The 21,238-nt window shown below is 47.3% G+C and overlaps 1 protein-coding gene across 3 annotated transcripts in view; it reads right to left on the bottom strand.

Annotated features, from left to right (window-relative positions):
• Positions 1 to 21,238, bottom strand: part of Phactr3 (phosphatase and actin regulator 3) — a 236,532-nt gene that overhangs the window by 146,883 nt on the left and 68,411 nt on the right. The window contains exon 1 of one of the 3 annotated variants that reach the window (XM_006976036.4): positions 4,175 to 4,820. The exons of the other annotated variants lie outside the window; for them this stretch is intronic. The gene's annotated coding sequence lies outside the window, so the exon portion shown is untranslated. Of the gene's footprint in view, positions 1 to 4,174; positions 4,821 to 21,238 lie in introns of those variants that run through there. 3 annotated transcript variants of the gene reach the window in all.

Genomic DNA, 21,238 nt, shown 5'->3' with positions numbered 1-21,238 from the left:
CATCCCCCCAAAAGCATGCGAACTCAGGGCAACAGCAAACTTGTTTGTTCTGCTCACACCACCCTGTGTACACCGATAGTTGCCTGGAGACCCTGAAAGGTCTGGTTCTCGCCCATCCTGAACCCTAGGTGGGAGGGGGTCCATGAGCTTTGCAAACCTGAGTCCCCGGAGTTTACTGACAGTAACCTCCTGTGGGCTCAGCCTCTCACACACACTCTGCTGACTGAGGTGCCTGCCATTGGGTTCGGGAGCACATGGGCCACACTGATAAGATTCTCAGGGGGATGGCCACACAGCCAAGAGGATATGGACAGCACAGATTGAACTTGATTGGTTTAGACAAACAGAGGAAGGAGGGGTGTGGATCTGGGAGGAGTTGGAGAGGGTGAATATGATCGAAATACGTCATACAGATTCTCAAGGAACTAATAAAATTATTTTATATCAAAGTTGTATAAAATGAGGTTTAGACAAAAAAAAATATTGATTTCCACCTTCTTCCTAGGTGACAAATGTGCCAAGTTGGTTAGGTCAGTGTTGAAGGCTCAGATCCTAGAACGGAGCCCTGTGGCATTTCCGTAGAGACCCAGGTTACTGCTACAGTTATCAAAATGTCTTATGAAGGTTTTGAACATAACAACAGGAAAATACTGCAGTGGATGACTACATGCAGACCCACTGGACTCCGGAGCTTCGACACCTTGTTGTGTCTGCCGAGTGAATGTGCTTGTGGTGGACCTGGATGTGAAAAAGTGAGTAAGGGTGAGCAAATGCTGGCATCAGCCAGTGTTTCCTGCCGGGTGGGCCTGTGGTTTCTGCCTTGACTCCTTCTCAGCTGTGCTGGCAAGAAGCACGAGTCACGGGCAAGTGAGTGGAACCATTTATCCCACAAGCCAGGCCACAGCATGGCAGACCCCAGAGAAACAACTTGCACTTGACACACCTCCCCTCTGAGTGCATCTGTAGACATCCATGGACAGAATGCCTGTGGACCAGATTGCTATCAGGTGGCCAAGAGGAGGTAGGAGGTAGGGAAGTATCGTGTGCAGAGATGGGGAAGAGGGAAGTGGAGAGGAACAGAAGAATATGAAAACATGAAGGAAGAACAGAAGATGGAGGAAAGCCGGAGGAAGGAAATGAAAGACCCTTGACTGAGAGGGGGTGTGGCATGTGTGTGTTTGTGCTCATATATACACACACACGTTCCCACAGCAGCTTAGCTGAGACAGGCCTGTTGCATCAATTTATTCTCTGCTATGGTTCTATGTCCCATTTTTCTTTTGTTTTTGTTTGTGATGGAGTTGCAGCCCAGTGCCTCAAACACGCTAGCAAGACCTCTGCCATGGAGATGCTCTCCCAAGTCTCTAAGGCCTAGCTTGCGTTTTGAATACTTATCAGATATCTCCATAGGCAAAGAAGCATCTCAAGCAATGTGATGCCCACAGCTCCAGCAAACAGCAACACCACACTGCACTTTTGTGCTCACCGGCAACAAGTTCATTTGTACCTGTATGGACCCAACCAGCAAGTGTTTCAGAGCCAAGTACATGGCTCATACCCCTCAAACTCCAGACAGTTGAACCTCATCCTCCCAAAATACCAGAATCATACCTCATAGTTGAAGGAATCCTTCCTGCCATCACCCGGTAGTACTCAGCCCCAGCTACCACGTCTGACTAACATGTTTAGTTCTTTCCCAGTCAAGTTCATCTTACAACTAATGTCACCCGCTCTTCCATCTATTTCTGAAGTAGACTCTTTACTCTTTCAATTTTTGAGGTCATCCAGGGTAACCTAGATCAGGGGCACAGGACACGTCCCCAGCACTCTCATCCAGGACTGCCGGAGAATCAAATCTTCTTGCTGCTCCTTGGTTTTAAGACTCAGGAACCCCACATGTGAGCTTTGCATGATGCAGGTGCTCCAAGCTCAGGACCATGGCCCAGTGAAGGACTAACAGTCCTTACCCTTGGTGGTCATGGGCAGACAGACTGATGGAAACAAAATAAAAAGGATAGGCTTTACTTTGTGTCTATGCATGCATGTGCATTCACGTGCACATGTGTGTGCTTCAGTGTGGAGGGCTGGAGGTCAACCTTGGGTGCCGCTCTTGAACAGTCTTTTCATGGACAGCCTCTTACTGGTCTGAACTCACCACTTACGCTCTGATGACTGGCTGGCTTGGGAGCCCGAGGGATCTCCCTGTCTCTGCTTCTGCAGTGCTGGGATTACAAGGTCCACATCCAGCCTTTGTCCATGTGTTCTGGAGAATCAAATTCAAGCTCTCACACTTGCACAACTAAGCTTTCTCCCCAGCCTTATTTTGTATCTTCTAAAAGTAATTTATATCATAACTTCCCCCCGATAATAAATATAATATACAATAAATAAATGTGCTTAGGTAAAGACTATTTTTGTCCCACAAAACTCAGATGACAGAGTGCGGTAACTGCCTTGCACAGCGGAGACTCAGCTGTGACATGTCAAATGATGTCAAGATGCATGAAGGAAGAGAGCTAAAAATAGCACCACCCGGCTCAGCATCAAGAGCTCCAGAGCATTAGCCTTGGGACCCAAGAGAAACTGGTTTCAGCTACCTCCATAAGAGGATCTGACTGGGTCTTCAGGCTGGGTACTTCCTGCTAGCAACTCTCCAGCTTCACAGTGTGTGACTTCAGGGGAAGCAGGCTGCTCTTAATAATGATATTTTAGATTTTTAAAAATGGAACGTTCTGAACATACATGATACGAACCATCACCTCACAAGTCAGGTGACTGCATTATGTAACAACAGTGTACAGACACCAGGCTGAGGGTATGTGACACTGACAGGGGCTGCTACTCCTTGGCAATCAAGGAATTAATATAAACCATTGTCTGTAAGAAAAAAATGCATATATTGCCTGTACACAGAACTGTAAACTACTTGAGCTACTCACTTATGATGTGGCTTAGGGAAGGACCACGGTGTATGTAAAGAGATGGCGTGTTTCCATGGGGGGCTTCCTGTTTTTCTTATTTTAGTTCAAGTTGTGAAGCTGAATAGCAGTGAATTCACAGATCTTTCTGGGAATGTTTACTTCTGCAAGAGTTACACTTAGGTGACAAGTGAATGCCAGCTTCCAAACAGCTCTCCCTGGATCCTCTCTGTGCCCAGACAACCCAGCTTTGATTATTTCTGAATGAATTTCAACCATGACTTTTTTTTATAATTTATTATTCTTAGAAATGGTGTTTTTAAAATGAGCATGCATTTCACCGTTCTGTACCTCATCCACAAAGCAGAACATAAAAACCAACCATGCTGCACACATACCAAGTATGTGAGCTGACCTTCTTTCAGGGCCCCCTAAGGAGAAAGCAGCTTTTGGGGGGATGGGGTGAGTCTGCCAGCATGCAGACCTCTCCCTTCTCCTTAAGTCCTCAGGATCCAGAATGCCCAGTTCCCACTGGGTCGAAATATCCTTGCAGCCTGGAACATAGCAGGCACCTTAGGAAACCATGAACTTAAAATCACATACCTCTCTGACTCAGTTTCCCTGTTCCTTTTCAGGCTCTAACTTGAGACTCCCAACCTTTCTTCCAAACCATTGAATGACTTCACATGCAGAATCAGACAGTAGCCTGCACACATCCTCAAGCTGGAACACTGGGACAGAGACCCCAGGGGACAGTAACTCCTGACAGTGGGAGATTTATCCCCCGACATTCATGAATGCTGAAACGGCCACCAGGGAGGTTCTGCTGTACACCGAATTTTCACAAAACATTGCTTGAGAGCAGGACGCAGGCAGACCCAAGGAAGCAATCTATTGTTTCCTGGAAATTATCCCGCAGTTAGTGATGAAAAGGCATGCAGGTGGAGCTTTTATGTCTAGCCCAGAAGTAATAGGTTACAATGACATTCCCTGGAAACAAAGGCCAATGGGCTCTTTCTGGGCTCTAGGACACAAGCTCAGGGCTGATGCTGATCAGACTCACAGGGACTTGTAAATAAGACCTGCCTGCAGGAGAGGATCAGCACCCTTCCCGACCCCACATTCCTATCCCACATAGTCCTTTGATTCCAGAGAAAAAGTCATTCCCCGGCAAGGCAGCAGCGAGGATTTGCTCAGCCTTTGCCTGTCAAAGGTCTCCCCTAAATAGATGCCCACGTTGGGGGGATTCGACTTGCCTCATGGCCAAGGTCAAGGAGTGGCTCTGGATGGAAGTCTCCATTTTCCCCAGCAACTCAGCTTCCCTGCGGCTCCTGGATGTTCTGAGTGCCCTGGGAGGCAGAGGCTGGCAAGGAGCCCCAGGCTCCACTCGCTCATTCAGACTCGGAGAAAATCCTCCAGCCCAGCACCTCGCGCAACACTGCAATTGCCAGGAAGCTTCCGTCTGCCTTTGGGGGCTGAAGCCCATTATTATCTGTAAACATTCTTAAATATAGACATGCGTGAGCGGTGCAGGGCTGGGGTGAGGAGGGCAGCCCAGGGCCAGAAGAGCAGCTCAGGGGACCAAGGCCTGGCCCCTCCCAGCCTCCACTCTGCTCCATACCTCCAGGAATACAGCCTGGGCTGGCAGCTGATGAGAGCAAGGCAGAAATCTCCAGAACGGGAGTCCCAAGCCTCATCTACAAACCCACTCTTCTAGCAGCTGCTCTCAGACTTGGGAGAGTTCCGAGGATGACGGTGACAGAGTTTCTTGGAGGTTCTGGGACTTTCCCACACCCCTGCCTGCAGTCCTGATGCCCTCACCACGTCTGGAGCTCAGCCTGTGGGTCCATGGTTCCCGAGGGCATTCTGACACCCAACCCATGGACAAAGACACTGATCCCCAATCATGCCACAGAGTGAGCGGCAGGCCAGCATCCGAGGCTCATCTGACACCCCACATCCACTCCAAGTCCCAGGGTTGCTGGCTCAGGCACAGGACCAGAAGGTCAGTCTCAGGGGGGCGAGGGTAAGAATGTCCCTCCCCAGCCTTGGTGGCATGCATGGAAAAGGCTTCTGTGAGGCAGGGCTTTACACCATGGGACTTGAACAGTGTGCCTAACCTCCACCCCCTGGATGCTCTCAGGACCCCCCTGTTCTACTTCAGTTATAGTGCCGAAGTGCTTGGCACACTGCCCCTGTCCCCTGAAGTCAGAATAGCCCTGGGATGAGAATCCCTACTTGGAAGAAACGTTGCTCTGGATGGGAATGGTGCCCACACCCTTTCTTTACCACGAATAGCCAGCCGGGGCCAGAAGCAAACAAGCCAAACTCTGCCCCTGGGTCCTGTGATGTCAGTGTGGCCTAGATCCTTCCCTGAGTGCAGGAGGGAGAGATGGCCCTGCCTCTCCATCACAACAGGGCATCCTGCTCCTCACTTCCCAGTGTCACCTGGGTAACAGGTGCCCCTCCCCGGGGCTGAACGGAGGTAGACAAAGAGTTCAGCAGAAAGTAAAGGCTTGGGGACATAAACTGGAGGAGGTAGAGAAGAAGGGGAAGGAGGAGGGGACAACAGAGATGGAGGAACACCAAAAGTGAGCCCAAACACAGAGCCAGGCCTCCACAGAAAATTCCTGGGGCAATTGGACATCCATTGTATGTTTGCCAAGAGCCACTTCCCATTAAGGATTCTGGGTAATCTAATTCAGTAATACATTTACTGATGATCCTGAGGGCTTGCTTCTGTCCCTTAGAGAGTCCTTGCCCTGTTAATGACACCTTTGAGCCTCATCCTGTCTCAGAAGAAGCCAGCCTAGGGCACTCAACTGGCCCAAGGATCCAGAAGGCAAAGGTTTTGAAAGAGTCACGACTAGATCCAGGGCCATGATGGGGGCAGCTGTGGAGTCCAGGGGGTCTTCTAGTGCTGCTGAGCTGGCCTCACTCTGGGTTGATCTGTAGGCAGATTCTTCTATATCTGTGAGGAAACAGACTACACAAAGCCCCCAGCTGGGGTGAGATAGAGGCTGGTCACAGGAAGCCACTGAAAAGTCATTTGAGGGTAATATTGTTGTGCTTCTGGGCAACAGTAACAAGCCATTATGTAAGAAGACACAAGGTGAGGAGCCACAGTCCACACAGACTGGCTCAAGTGGGAAGTGGGTGATAGAGTGGGGCCTCCAGATTGCCAGGCTCCTGGACTACAGCCAGCCTTCTACATGTGCCTCCTCTCTATCACTCTGACTGACCCCTGACCTGCTTGGTGTGCAGGGAAGAACCAACTACTCTCCTGCCCATCTCTGCTTCTGTCTCTTGGTCTATGTATTTCCTGATCTGTCTGTCTTTATCTCTCACTGTCTCTCTGTCTCTGCATCTCCAGTGTAGCTGTCACAAACGGGCTTTCCTCAGCCCTGGACCCACTACCAACCCATTCTGCACCCCTCACTGGTCCTCTGAGACATTATATCTAACCCTGTGTCCCTGTGCAGCAGACCAGGGGCCCAGTGGTTTGGCTGGCAATGGGCAGACTTAAGGCATATGTGGGTGTAGGCTAAGACGAGATGCCCAAAGACCCACGACCCAGGCTCTAAGCTGATGACCTGCTACTTGATGCCTAAGGGCATTTTCACACGGGTACACTTGTGTCAGACTCTGGGTGTTTCTGTGAGGTTGGGGAAAAAGCCATGGGTAAAGTTGTAGTCTACTGAGCCATCCAAAGCCCAGGTAAGAAGGAACCAGCTTTGTCTACCCCACTTCTCACCAGGGCTATCCAGCAGACACCAGACCTGTGGTCCCTCTTCCTCTGGGTCCACTTCCTGAGTCCAGGTCCTTTTTGAATCTTCAAGCACACTCACATTGAGATCACTCAAACTGAGCTTGGGGTTCTGGGCCCTGAGAGCTCCTATATTCCTGCTGATTAAGCATGCTATATCCAGGAAGACCTCAGTGCCGGCCCACATTAACTACAACCTTAGTATCCCTGTGACCACTGATGCCTATGGCTGCCTCAGCTGCCTTTTTACAATTCCTAATGCCCCTGGAAAGATCAAATCCTCCCCTTGGTAACACAGGCCCTTCACACTCAATGCCAGCCTAATCCGGTCACCACAACCAGGCTACCTCCCCATGAGAACACGACATACCTGCGCTTCTCCTTCACCCTGACCCCCGATCTTGTCCTCTACTCAGATATGGAAGCCACAGTCACTTCCCTTTCCCCAGTTCCTCCGTCAGCTCTCCCACAGAGTACTTCTACCCAGTTCAACCTGGAATCCACGGGCAGCATTTCCAATGAGGGCATGGCCATTATTACAGTGTCCTGGCTCCACCATCTGTTTTTTCTTGTTTCTATGCCCAAGCACATAGGTGATGGTCCCAGCATTGTGCTCCAGAACAAGCTCATTGCATTTGACTGGAGTGAGGCACAAATATTGTCATTGTCTTTACTCAGCCCAGCTGGCTCTCCATCCTTCCCCAGGCCTTATGGGGTACACTGAAATCAAGCACCTTGGTGAAGGGGGAGCATCCCAGGCCTTTGGGGCGGCAATTCTTTATTTTTCAAGAAACCCAGAACATTCATCTGCTCAAATTTATGTCTCATATCCTAAGAAAAATATAATCTATTGCAAATACCATGAATGCTACAGACATGAAGGAGTCCCTGCAATGTTAGTAATCACGGCAAATGTTTCAAAGCTCTGAAAATGCCCCCACACCAGGGGCACAGCTAAGTAAATTTTCTAAAGTGGGTGTTTCCCTGGGAGACTGCTTGTGCTATGCCTGCAATTTGGGAAATGAAACTTCAATTTAGACTACTTGAAATAGATGCTTTCGCTTGATTACAAAATAAGACAAAACCAGCAAGCCAGGTGCAAAGTAAGCACACTGTACTGGTGAGGAGAGAAGTACATTGTTCACCAGAGAGGGGGGAGGAGCCTGAAGAGTCCTGCTCTCTAACCTCCTCGAGACTAAAGGGCATTTGTAGGGCTTACACAGAGGCTCAGCAGGAGCTGACTGGTGATGAGGGCATCTGGCAGGGCTGAAGAAGAGGCACAGTGCTCATGGTAGTGTTGAAGGTGAGCATTGACCTCACTTGAAGGCTCTGAATGCCTTGGCTGCCCTGATCCCACCATACTCATGGGCAAGCAACAGGCCCTTTGATCTCAGCCCTGGTGGGAAGCACTGAACTGAACATATCAAAGTGTACGTGTGATCTCTGCAATGAGGACCCCACACCCCAGGCTCAGGGTGAACACTGAGAGCTGGAAATGGAACAGAGATAGACAGTCAAGCTGAGATCCAAAGGCACATTAGCCAAATGCAGTCTTGGGGATCTAGGATGGTCAGGATGTGGTTAGAACAATGCCACGGAAGGAAGAACTCTGGAGAAGCCTCCTAAAGGGCTGGAGAACAGGTCACCAGGAGGCTGAGTGGTAGGACTGTGATCAGGCTTATTTTGGAGGAAGAATCATTCTGCACAACCATGGAGGTGAGCTGATGAGAGAAGCTAGAGAGCCATACTTTTGATATCCCTTCAACCTGGAAGTTCTCTTTATCGTCTATATCCCATATCCTTTAGGGGTGTTTGTCACACTGACCCCTTTAATTTATTCATTTTTATACCTATTTAAATTTATTTTTTTGTTTTTGTGTATGTGTGTGTGTAAAAGGGTATGTACATGCCACAGAATGTATGTAAATGTCCAAGGACAACTTGTGGGAGTTGGTTCTTTACTTCTACCATGTGGGTTCCAGAGTAATGAACTCAAGTCCTCAGGCTGGGCATCCAGCACCCTTACCCTCAGAACCAAATAGCCCAACCCTTCCCACCCCCTTTCTATGGGGAATGCTTGCAATTACCTTCATTTCCTGTTTTCTACTTTCTCATGTGCTATTATTTCCTGGTCCATTATATAAAGCAAATCCTTGACAGAAAAGAATGTACAGTGAACTGAGTCTTTTCTCTCCTGACGGTGGAGAGGAAGAAAGGACAAAGGAAAATACATGCTTGTCAATCACGTATGCTCCAGAGGGATGTCGGGATTTCAGAACCATTGTGTGTTCTCTGTTACCTTCCTGTCCATGTGTTTGGTAGAATCTAAAACCTGATCCTTACACATAATGTCCTCTGGGAGCCCAAGTGGTGGCTCAGCAGTCAAGAACACCTGTTGATCTTCCAGAGGACCTGAGTTCAGTTCCCAGCACCCACAACAGGCAATCTTCAACTGCCTATAACTCCAGTGCCAGGGTATCTGATGCCCTCTTCTGGCCTCCATGGGCACTACACTCACATGCACACACACACACACACACACACACACACACACACACACACACACGGAGAAATGGTTCAGCAGTTAAGAGCAATTGTTGCTCTTAAGAAGATCCTAGTTTGGTCCCCAAGACCCACACAGTGGCTCACAACCATCTATAACTTCAGCTCCAGGGGACTCAGTGCCCTCTTCTGCCCCCTTGAGCACAATGTAAGCATGTGATGTATAGATATGCAAACAAAGTACTCATTTGCATAAAATAAAAAATACATCTTGTAGTGATATTGTGTTCCCCAATATATTGTTCACCCTAATAAACTTATCTGAGGTCAGAGAACAGAACAGACACTAGATATAGAGGCCAGAAAATGGTGGCACACACATCTTTAATCCTAGCATTCCAGAGGCAGAGATCCATCTGGATCTCTGTGAGTTTAAAGCCACACTGGAAACAGCCAGGCATGGTGACACATGCCTTTAATCCCAGGAAGTGATGACAGGAAGTAGAAAGGTATACAAGGCGTGAGGACCAGGAACTAGAGCCCTGGTTAAGCTTTGTTAAGCTTTTAGCAGCAGTTCAGCTGAGATCCATTCAGATGAGGACACAGAGGCTTCCAGTTTGAAGAAATAGGATTGGCTGAGAAGTTGGCCAGGTGGGGTTAGCTGTGGCCTATTCTGTCTCTCTGATCTTCCAGTATTCACCCCAATACCTGGTTCCAGTTTTGTTTTATTAATAAGACCTTTTAAGATTCATGCTACAACATCTTTAAAATATTTAAAAAATTTTTAAAACGTGGAACCCAAATACACAGAACCAACAGGGTCCCCTAAGCACATTCAAGTGCTCTACAGTTTTGTCTGCAGCCCTACTGCTAAGACTTTTCATCTTTCACAGAGAAATAGATGAAAGCTCAGAGAACCCCAGAGTCCACCTTGAAGCCACACAGCTAGGAGAGGGCAAGGCTGGGATGAGAGACCAAATCAGTGGGCCCCAGGGCCTACACTGCCAGTGGCCATGTCAGAGATGCTGGTGACTTTGTCAGAGGAGCAGCAGATGGCAGTTGACTTCAGGGTGTCAGCCCACCAAGAGGAAAATCCCTGATGGCTGAATCTCAGGTAGGTAAGACCCTGAGACCACAGACCTGAGAGTGTCTTTTGCTTCTGCTGTGCCTTTACATGTTTGCCGCTGCCATCTTTCTTTGGTATCTGACATGGTGAAGAACCCTCCCCAAGAATCTTCAGACTGTGTGTGGCCCTGCTCACATCTTGACTACAGAATTTTCACCTCCAGAACTGTGGGAAAGCAAACATCTCTCACATAAAGCAGTTACGTTGGAGGTCATTTGTCATGGATGCCCAGAAAAGTGAAGTATATAAATATACTACACACACACACACATACACACACACATACACACACACACACATACACACATATACACAAACATACACACATACACACACATACACACATATACACACATACACATATACACACACATATACACACATATACACACATACCCATATATATTCACATATACACACACATACACACATATGCACACACATACACACACATATACACACATATACACATATACACACACACACACATACATTCACATAAACACACATACATATACACACATATACACATATACACACACACACATACATTCACATAAACACACATACACATACACACATACACAAACATACACACATACACATACACACATATACACACATACACACATGCATTCTCTGCCAAATCACAGGAATTTGGCCTCTTGTATGGCTCTGGCTTACTTACGTTCCCTCTGCTGATTCCCATTCCCAGCCGTGGCTGCTCTCCTACTCTTCCTGCCTAGGTAACTGCAGAGATCCCCCTCTATCCTCTAAGGCCCCTGACCCCCACCCTTCTCCAGAAGAGGAATGTCTCAGGGAATGAAGACCCCATCCTACTGCTACCACACTGACCCCTTCCTTGCTAGGATCGAATCCCGATGTCTCTCCAGCTACAGATCCCTCTGTCCGACCCCACCTGACCCATCCCTTAGCAAGGGAGGCACACACTACTGATAAGTGTGCAGGCACACTACTGATGATAAGTGTGCAGGCACACTACTGATAAGTGTGCAGGCACACTACTGATGATAAGTGTGCAGGCACACCACTGATAAGTGTGCAGGTCCTCTCTCTCCTGCCACTTTCTCACCCTCCTTGTCGGAAGAAAGCTGTTCCCTGGGGAGTCTCAGAGTGAGGGCCACTCACACATACACGGAAGACAATTAGGGAGCCCTCCTCTGAACCGGTCTTTCTGTTCTCCATTACAGTCTGATGGAGTGGTCGGCTAAGGGTTGTCCTTCCTTCCAACTGCAGCACCCTGAGGGTGGGGTGAATTATTTTAGTCACCATCACAATCCACTGCCCTGTGTGGTATCTGGCACTCAGTTGATGCTGGGATGAGAAAGTGATTGGATGAGTGAAAAAAGGAAGGGAGGGAGGGAGGGAGGGAGGGAGGGAGGGAGGGACAGAAGAAGGGAGGGACAGAGAGGGAAAGTGGGCACACAGAATCTCTTAAGCACCAGATTGATATTTCTACACTGTCTTCTCTGCAACCCTTGTGAGTCCTTTCCATGGGAATCAGGAGAAACTACATAGTCACTAGTTGTCACATAGAGGACAAAGAGAAGCCTCCATCTACCTGCTGGAGCCATTCATGTGTACAGATCAAATTTCCATCTGAGTCAACTTCCTGGACCTCCCACTGAGAGGCACGTCTGTCACTACATGGCCAACCTGACATCAGAGTTGCCAAAGCCACAGGCATGTGGGAGATAACATTCATCCTCTCAGGTAGCCCCATGGAAGCCCTAGAGAGCCAACTTTTAAACATGTCTCGGAGGATATAGCCAAATAACCTTTGCCATTTCCCCTTCTCTCTGGGTCTGAAGACTTAGGTGTTACAGCCCAGTGTGGAGGGACTCTGTCACAAAACCGTGCAACTGTGCCGTCTCCACCTGCTCATCAGATCTGGGAAGGCACAGGACAGGTATGAGGTTCAGCAGAGCCTTCTCCAGTGGTCTCCTGATTTAATGTCTTCCTGTGTGTTGGGGGCCCAGGCAGTAGCTGTTGTAGAGCCGCCCTGTGTTAACTGTTTAATTGATAACCTGGGCTCTCTGGGAGAAACGCTGTTCTCACTGTAGACACTCGGGGCTCATACGCATCTTTGTGATAAAATCACCTGGCAAAAACAACTTAGGGATTAAAGTCTATTTGAGTGTAGGGTTTTGGGAGGAGTCTATAATGTCAGGGAAGGCATGGCAGCTGGCGGCCAGAGCAGGAAGCTGGGCGGTCACATTTTCATCTACACACAGGAAGCAAAAAAGAGTGAACAAGATGTGAAATGAGCTCACCAACCCTCCAAGCCACCTCCAGTGACACATTTCCAAGCAAGGCCACAGCTCCTGGAGATTCTACAACCTCTCCAAACAGCACTGCCTCCTGGGGACCAAGTGTTCAAAGGCATGAGCTCCTGGGGGATATTTCTCATTCAAACCACCACAACATATGACTGACATCCGTGGAATCCAGTGTGGAGCGTGGAGTGGCAGGGAATATTGTCCAGCCGACTGTTCCTGTCCCCGCCTGTTTCAGGACAAGGGCGATGGCTTGGTCGGAGGAAGGAGAAGATTGCTAACATTTTTGTGAAATGCTGATGGCAGGGGACAAATGCAGCACAAATCTTAGAAGGTCTTATTAACAAAAACAAACCAGGAGCCAGGTATTGGGGTGAACGCTGAATGATCAGAGAGACAGAACCAGCCACAGCTTCCTCACCTCGCCAATTCCTCAGCTGATCCTGTATCCTCAGACTGGAAGCCTCTGAGTCCTCGTCTGAATGGCTCTCAGCTGAACTGTGCTGCTCAAAAGCCTAAAAGCTTAACCAGGCCAAAAGCTTCTAGTTTCTGGTCCTCACACCTTATATACCTTTCTGCTTTCTGCCATTACTCTCTGGGATTAAAGGCGTGAGTTACCACGCCTGGCTGCTTCCAGTGTGGCCTTGAAATCACAGAGATCCAGGTGGATCTCTGCCTCTGGAAAGCTAGGATTAAAGGTGTGAGTGCCACCATTTTCTGGCCTCTATGTTTGTCTAGTGGCTGTTCTGTTCTCTGACTCCAGATAAATTTATTAGGGTGCATGATATATTGGGGAACATACTATCACCACAGACAAATTAGAGTATGGGGAAGTCCCAGTCCAATGTCCAACTGGCCAATCTTCAGAGAGAAAAGCAAGAAAACAGGAAGGCCCTAGAGCTTGATGGGAGCCTCCCCAGGTAGGATGCAGATGCCCTCTAAAATTAGGCGGACCAAGGATGAAGCTTAAAAGAAATGCTGGCAACTCCAAGCTCAGGTTCTGAAGTCTGGGGCTTAAAACAGACCTTGGAAAGCTCCTATTAGAATCACTCTCTCTTCTGCAGCTAAAGCAGTGGTCCCTCAAAGCCTGGGGAGCTTAGAGAAGAACTCCCCTTGATGTAACACTAGAGCTAGGGTGTCTCCTTGGGACCCCTACCTCAGCTAGCTGGGATGCAACCTGCTTCAGGCTGTGCAAGGTTCAGAAGGCTCTTACACTAGGCTCAGAGTGATCTCGGAGGGCCTGTGTGGTGACTCTTTCCTGGGGTGCTTCAAATGGCAGTGAGCAGAATCAATTAGAACTACAAAACACCACGGGCCCAGCTCCACTTGGACAACGTTGACAGTGTGCCCAGCTCTCATGGCTGGAAAGCAAGGGTATACACACTGTTATGTGATAATAAAAAAAATGCTAGGCATCCAGGACAGAACAGGATTCCTGGAGAAGCAAGACAATCTGAATTACAGTCAAAAGGAGAAACCACATATGCACACAACTGCTTTACTATTCAAACAACTAAGCAGGAACTTTAAAGTGATGACAATTTAAAAAATGGTGTGTGAAAGGTTGACAATATGTATAAACCTAGAAAAAAAATGATACAAGAAGGATAAAAAAATACCCAAATGAGCCAGGCAGTGGTGGCGCATGCCTTTAATCCCAGCACTCGGGAGGCAGAGGCAGGCAGATCTCTGTGAGATCGAGGCCAGCCTGGGCTACAGAGTGAGTTCCAGGAAAGGCGCAAAGCTACACAGGGAAACCCTGTCTCGAAAAACAAAAAAACAAAACAAACAAAAAAAAAACCAAAAAACAAAAACAAAAAAACCCAAATGGAAATGGTACCATGAAAAATGCAATATCATAAAGGAAAACCTGATAAGATTGCCTTAGTGGTAGACCAGACAGAGGAGAGAAAATAAAGAGCAGCCGTGGGACAGGTGTAGGATGCCAATAGCTCCACAGCAGCACCAAGCCCCACGACGGGCCAGCTGACTTAATGGAAAATCAAAGGCAGAGGCTGCTGTGAGAGCCCTCCCGGCCAAACCTCAAGGACTGGCCTCAAAACCGGCCTGCGAGGGGGCTTAGACTTCAGAGGTTGCACTACAGAGTACTGTATGCTCCTGGACACTGTCAAAAAATACAGTACTCAACAGGCAGTTGGTGGAGGCTGGCAGCTTGGTATGATGTCAGTGAAGACAGACAGCTTCCCAGAGAGGTTGGCGGGGGCTGGGGAGGGGGGAAGACAGAATGGGGCAGTCAAGAGAGACCCCCAGAATGGGGCAGTCAAGAGAGACCGATAACCCACCTTTGGATAAACCACAGTTGTCTCAGGTGACTATGCACACTGCAGTGGCTGCATCTCCAACTGTGTGCATTTGGAGGAGGAATGAATCCTAAAACAGCCATGGCATGTCATAAACACTTAAACAAGTGAGTGGTGGCAAGCCCTCAGCTAGAGAAACCAGTGCCCACAGCTGCTATAATGTATTATCTAAAACGTCTAGTTTTCAGGATGTATAAGAAGATGGGAAAGTGCCACCAACACAAGACTTAAAAAAAACCTATGAAATGGCTAACTCAGTTATCACACTCAGCAAAATCTTCACAGCAGCCATTACGTCCAATCAAATAGAGAGTTTTGACAAGACAGGGATCATCCACAAGAATCCAGAGCAAAGTCCAGTGTGGAGCAGCGTAGTTCAGGGGACTGAATGGAAGAGAAAACGCCACTGAAAAAGGCTGGTCAGATCCTGGCTAGCAGAAGAGTCACTGTTTCGAAATATTTTTTTGTTGTGATGACCAGAGAGAGATGTACAAAGGGAAGGAATGAAGAAAAGCCCAGACGTGTGCCATGCAGTGGACCCACATATGTGTAACGAGAGTCCCAGAAAGACGAGAGTTAAAAAGAGGAGAAAAAGAGAAAACAATATCTGAAAATCTCTCCCTCCAAAAAAAAAGTGTTTTAAATAACTTAAGCCACATGTCCAGGAAGCTGAGCAAACCCCCGATAGGAGACTCACACCCAAAATCACTGAGATCAAAACAGCCACAGACAAAACAAGGAGGACATCTTGAAAATAGCAAAAGGAAAGGCAGCCCAGCACGAGAAATGGAGGCTTCTCTTCCAAAACACGGGCAGTGCAGTGCCACTTCCAGAACACGGGCAGTGCAACGCCACTTCCAAAAACTGAACTGGGGAGAAACTGTCTCCTGTGAACCTTAAAGTTAGCAGACCTTCCCAAAGGTCTGCAAGCCCGGTATGGTGATGCGCACCTTTAATCCCAGCACTTGGGAGTTAGAGGCAGGTGGATCTCTGTGAGTTTGGGGCCAGCCTGGTCTACATAGCAAGTTCTAGGCCAGGCTGAGCTACATAATGAGACCCAGTCTTTATTATTATTATTATTTAAAAAGTGAATTATAGGCATTTTCAGTGAAATACAACATAAGATATTCTTAAAAGATTGTCTTAGCAAGAAAAGCTAGGGATATTTGTTCTGGCTAGTTTTATGTCAACTAACACAAGCTAGAGTCATTTTGGAAAAAGGGAACCTCATTTGAGAAAATGTCCCAGCAGATGGGCCTGTGGGCAAACCTATGGCACATTTAACTGATGATTAATGTGGGAGAGTCCAGCTCACTATAGGCCATGGCATCCCTGGGAGGGAGTCCTGGGCACTATAAGAAAGTTAACCGAGCCGGGCGGTGGTGGCACACGCCTTTAATCCCAGCACTCAGGAGGCAGAGGCAGGCAGATCTCTGTGAGTTCAAGGGCAGCCTGATCTCAAAAGCGAGTTCCAGGAAAGGTGCAAAGCTATACAGAGAAACCCTGTCTCAGAAAACAAACAAACAAAAAAGAGAGAGAGAGAGAGAAAGTTAGCAGAGCCAGGCATCAGTGGTACACACCTTTAATCTCAGCGCTCAGGAGGCAGAGCCAGGAGGATCTCTGTGAGTTCGAGGCCAGCCTGGTCTACAGAGTGAGATACAGGACAGGCACCAAAACTACACAGAGAAACCCTGTCTTGAAAAAAAACAAAAACAAAAACCAAACCAACACACACACACACACACACACACACACACACACACACAGAAAGAAAGTTAGCTGAGCAAGCCATGGAAAACAAGCCAGTAAGCGACACTCCTCTATGACTGCTCCTGCTTCTGCCTGGAGGTCTTGCCCTGACTTCCCTCAAGGATGGAGTGTGACCTGAGAGTTGTAAGATGAAACAAACTCCTTCCTCCCCAAACTGCTTCTGGTCATAGAGTTTTATCACAGTAATAGGAACCTAGATAAGATAGCGTGTTTTAGCCGAAAGCAAGTTCCAGGAGCTCCGTCAAGGAAATTCTGTACCTGGAAAAGGCACCAGAGAGAGTTCCTCCTAATCTATCGACTGACTGGACAAACAACAGCATGCATGGCCCCACCCACACGCATTACTGCATCTGTGCTACAGAACTATGAAATGTTAGCAAAAACACCACAGAGGGCGTGAGTGGGGTCAGGTGCCAAGAAGCGAGAAGAACAAAGGAAGAGAACCGGAAACAGGAGATAAGAAGGCAGATGCAAACAAACAAACAAGCAAAAACCTCCTAAGACATGCTTTCTCTCCCTCATTCTCTCGGCTTCCTGAGATGGATTCGTGTCAATCAGTGAGTGTGGTGATGTACTGTAACACTTACGGCATCTCAGGCATGGCCCCTCTAACCGCATGGAGGGGAAAAGGAACAATTCTTTATGGAAGAGGTGTCCATACCCACTTAGATTCAAGTCAGCATGGCTTCTGCACATTATTCTGACAACTTGGGAATATATGGTTATTCCCAGAACAAACACTAAGAAAATAACTAACAGTCATTAAGAACATAAAATGTCACATTAAAAGGTATTCAATGTGTCGGGCACTTGGGAAGCAGAGGCAAGCAGATCTCTATGAACATGAGACCAGCCTGGTCTACACAGTGGGTTCCAGGCCAGCCAGGGCTACATAGTGAGACCCTGTCTCAAAACAAGACAAACAAACAATCCAATGCAAAGACAGCCAAGGAAAGATAGAAAACAAGGAAACAGGGGCTGTAGAAGCAAAAGGACAATGGCACAGCAGTCTACTCACAAGCATAATGACACCAAATGTCAGTGGGTTAGACAGTCCAGGAGAAACAGGAGACCCCTGAAGGATCAGCTCCAGCTACATGCTGTCTACAAGGCACAGGTTAGAGGGCGTCACAGGAGGAAAGTAACGCATGGTTAAAGACACATTAGGCAAACAAACCATTCAAAAGCTAGAGTGGAAATAACAGGCAATTTACAACAAGTTATGAGAGGAACAAGAAGGGTTTTTATGATGATGAGGGTTTGCTACATCAACAGGGAATAGCAAAAGCACATGTGCGCGCGCGCGCGCGCGCGCGCGCGCGCACACACACACACACACACACACATCAAACATCAGCTTCAGGGCTGGAGAAATTGTTCAGCCATTAAGGGCATTTGTTGCTCTTGCACAGGACCCAGGTTTGATTCCCAGCACCTACATGGGAGCTCAGAACCCTCTGTAACTCCAGTCACAGCGGATCCGACACCTTCTGACTACTGTATGTATCAGAATGCACGCACTACACAGCATACATGTGGGCAGAAATATTCATACACATAAGATGAAAATAAATCTGACAAATTAAGAAAAAAAATTAGAGCCCCTAAGTAAAGAAAGCAAAGGCCGGGGACTAAATGGTCAGTGTGCAGACACTTGCCTCCAAGCCTGAGGACTTGAGTCCGATTTCTGAAAGCCACGTCATAGAAAGTCAGAAGTGACTCACAAGCTGTGCTCTTACCGCCACATGTGTGTTGTGGTACATCACCCTCACCCCCAACATACAGTAAAATAAGTAAATAAAAAATGCTAAAGCTAAAAAAATTCGCCAAATTGATAGAAGTAAAAAAAGTGAACAGCTCAAAAATAGGAGCAGGAGACGTCAGCAGCCCACTTCTGGTTACGAATAGAAAAGTGGGCAGAAGCTCACAAAGAAAACAGAAGGAACTGACTGAACAACAGATTATCACCCCAGAGGATGGACACCATGGGGCACTTCCCCAGCAACAGCAGACAACACGTTCTTTCCAAATGCACATGGACCACGGAACGCAGTCAGGACACCATATAAGCTAAGATGTGTAGACCTACACTCAAGAAACTGAGAGAAACTGAAACCATATATATGTAACAGTAACAATTAAAGGAAAAAGGGTCGCGTATTTGGGGAGCAGTGGGAGGAAAGAGTGGAAAGGGTGGCAGGAAGGAGAAAATGATATAGTTATATTTTAATTTTTTTAAGAATAAAAGACCACATACTTAAAAAAATTAAAATCATATTTAAACTCTGGCTTCGGGCCAAAAAGGAATGAAACAAGAAATCCATGACAGAGCTGGCGTTGTGGCACATGCTTTTTTTTTTTCTTTTTTGGTTTTTTTGAGACAGGGTTTCTTTGTGTAGCTTTGCGCCTTTCCTGGATTTGGATTTCGCTCCGTAGACCAGGCTGGCCTCGAACTCACAAAGATCCACCTGCCTCTGCCTCCTGAGTGCTGGGATTAAAGGTGTGCGCCACCACCACCCGGCTGTGGAGCATGCTTTTATTCCCAGCACTCAGGAAGCAGAGGCAGGAGGATCACTGTGAGTGTGAGGCCAGCCTGGTCTACATAGCAAGTTCCAGGACAGCTAGGGCTACACAGAGAAACCTGACCCTGTCTCAGAAGGAGGAGGAAGAGGAAATTATTATTACTATTAATAATAATAACAATAAAATTTGCAAAATTCAGTATCTAAATTCTTGGGGGGAGGGGCTTCTCCCTACACTATGATGGAATGTTGGAGGGTCCAGTCTTGTATAAGATCACAGCTGCTGTGAGTTCCAGAGAGTAACAGATATGGCATCACATCTCTATCGCTCTTTATTCTCTGAACTTTGAGGCTATTTAACTCACCGAGGTGGGGGACTCAAAGAACTCCAATCAAGAGTGCACAAGGGGCTGAAACCACCAAATTACAGAAGCAGCAGGAACTGAGAACGCTGGGAAGTGCAGGGCAGACATCGGCGACTTGATAAATTTCTGGAGAACTATGGATTAGGGTAACAGCTCCACACTTCCTCGAAGACATTAAAAACCATTAAAATGCATACTTCAAATCAACAATTTTATGGTACATGAGTACATTCCTATAAACCTAAATATGAAAATAATTTTTAGAAAGTTGAAGGGAGGTGTCATTTCCACACACATCTGGATGGCAAAATGAAAACAGCCTTCAGCAGCCACTTCTAGAAAGGACAAGGAGCAGAGGGAACTCAGGCTGTAAAGAACTGCAAGTTCTCTAGGATGCTAATTCTGACAAGTTCACTTTCGCAGTTTACCCAAAAAATAAAATCATCCATCTACAAAAAGACATACATAAGAATTCTCATAATCCAAACTTTTTTACATTGACTACAAACTGGAAACAAATGTCTCCCAACAAGAGAACAGACAAAATAGTCTGACAGTAGCATTCTACCCAACAGGAATAAAGAACACACACTCAAATACGGATGGTTTCTCAACCATGGTGTTTGGTGAAAGAACACACACACACACACACACACATGCACGCACGCACGCACGCACACACACTCACACACACACACATACTCACACACACACTCGCACACACACTCCCACACACACTCACATACACACACACATACACACAGATACACACACACATGCATACACACACATGCATACACACACACATGCATACACACACATGCATACACACATACACACACTCACACACACACTCCCACACACACTCGCACACACACTCACACACACACACACACACACACACGCACGCACACACACTCACACACACACATACACACACACCACCCACACACATACACACACACACTCACACACATGTGTACACACACACATATGTACACACACTCACACACACACACATACACACACACATACACACACACATACACACACACTCACACACATGTGTACACACACACACTCACACATACATATGTACACACACATACACACACACACATACACACACACATACACACACACTCACACACATGTGTACACACACACACTCACACATACATATGTACACACACAGACACACACATACACACACACACACACACACACCTATGCTGCATGGCTCTATAGTGAGTAATCTATGGTGTTAGACCTTTGTAAGGTAATTGTCTGAGTTGAGGTAGATTGACTTCGAGCCTCTGGAAACTTCTAGGTGTCCTGGGACTTTTGGATGTCATCTGGGAGGTGTTCATCTTGCTAACACCTTCTTCTTGCCTTGTCTCCCAAAAGGCAGTGGTGGAAGGTGACGTATCAAGTTCACATTCGAGTTTTCAGGCAAGGATCTCTGTGGAGTGATGTGTGTTTCCAGTTGCCTTTTAGGAGTTAGCAACAGGCTGATCTACATTTGGAGGGTGAAAATCGGGACCAGGTATAGGTGGTTATACCTGTCTGACCCACCCATTGTAAAGTCCTGTCATCTCACAGAGTGACATCAACATTCGTTGATCATGATTCCCTGGATCTGAGATTTCTT

The sequence above is a fragment of the Peromyscus maniculatus genome, chromosome 4 (assembly GCF_049852395.1).
Source record: "Peromyscus maniculatus bairdii isolate BWxNUB_F1_BW_parent chromosome 4, HU_Pman_BW_mat_3.1, whole genome shotgun sequence".
Lineage (NCBI taxonomy): Eukaryota > Metazoa > Chordata > Mammalia > Rodentia > Cricetidae > Peromyscus > Peromyscus maniculatus.
Note: the sequence above shows the minus strand (reverse complement) of the source record. Positions and strands in the feature narration are given on the sequence as shown.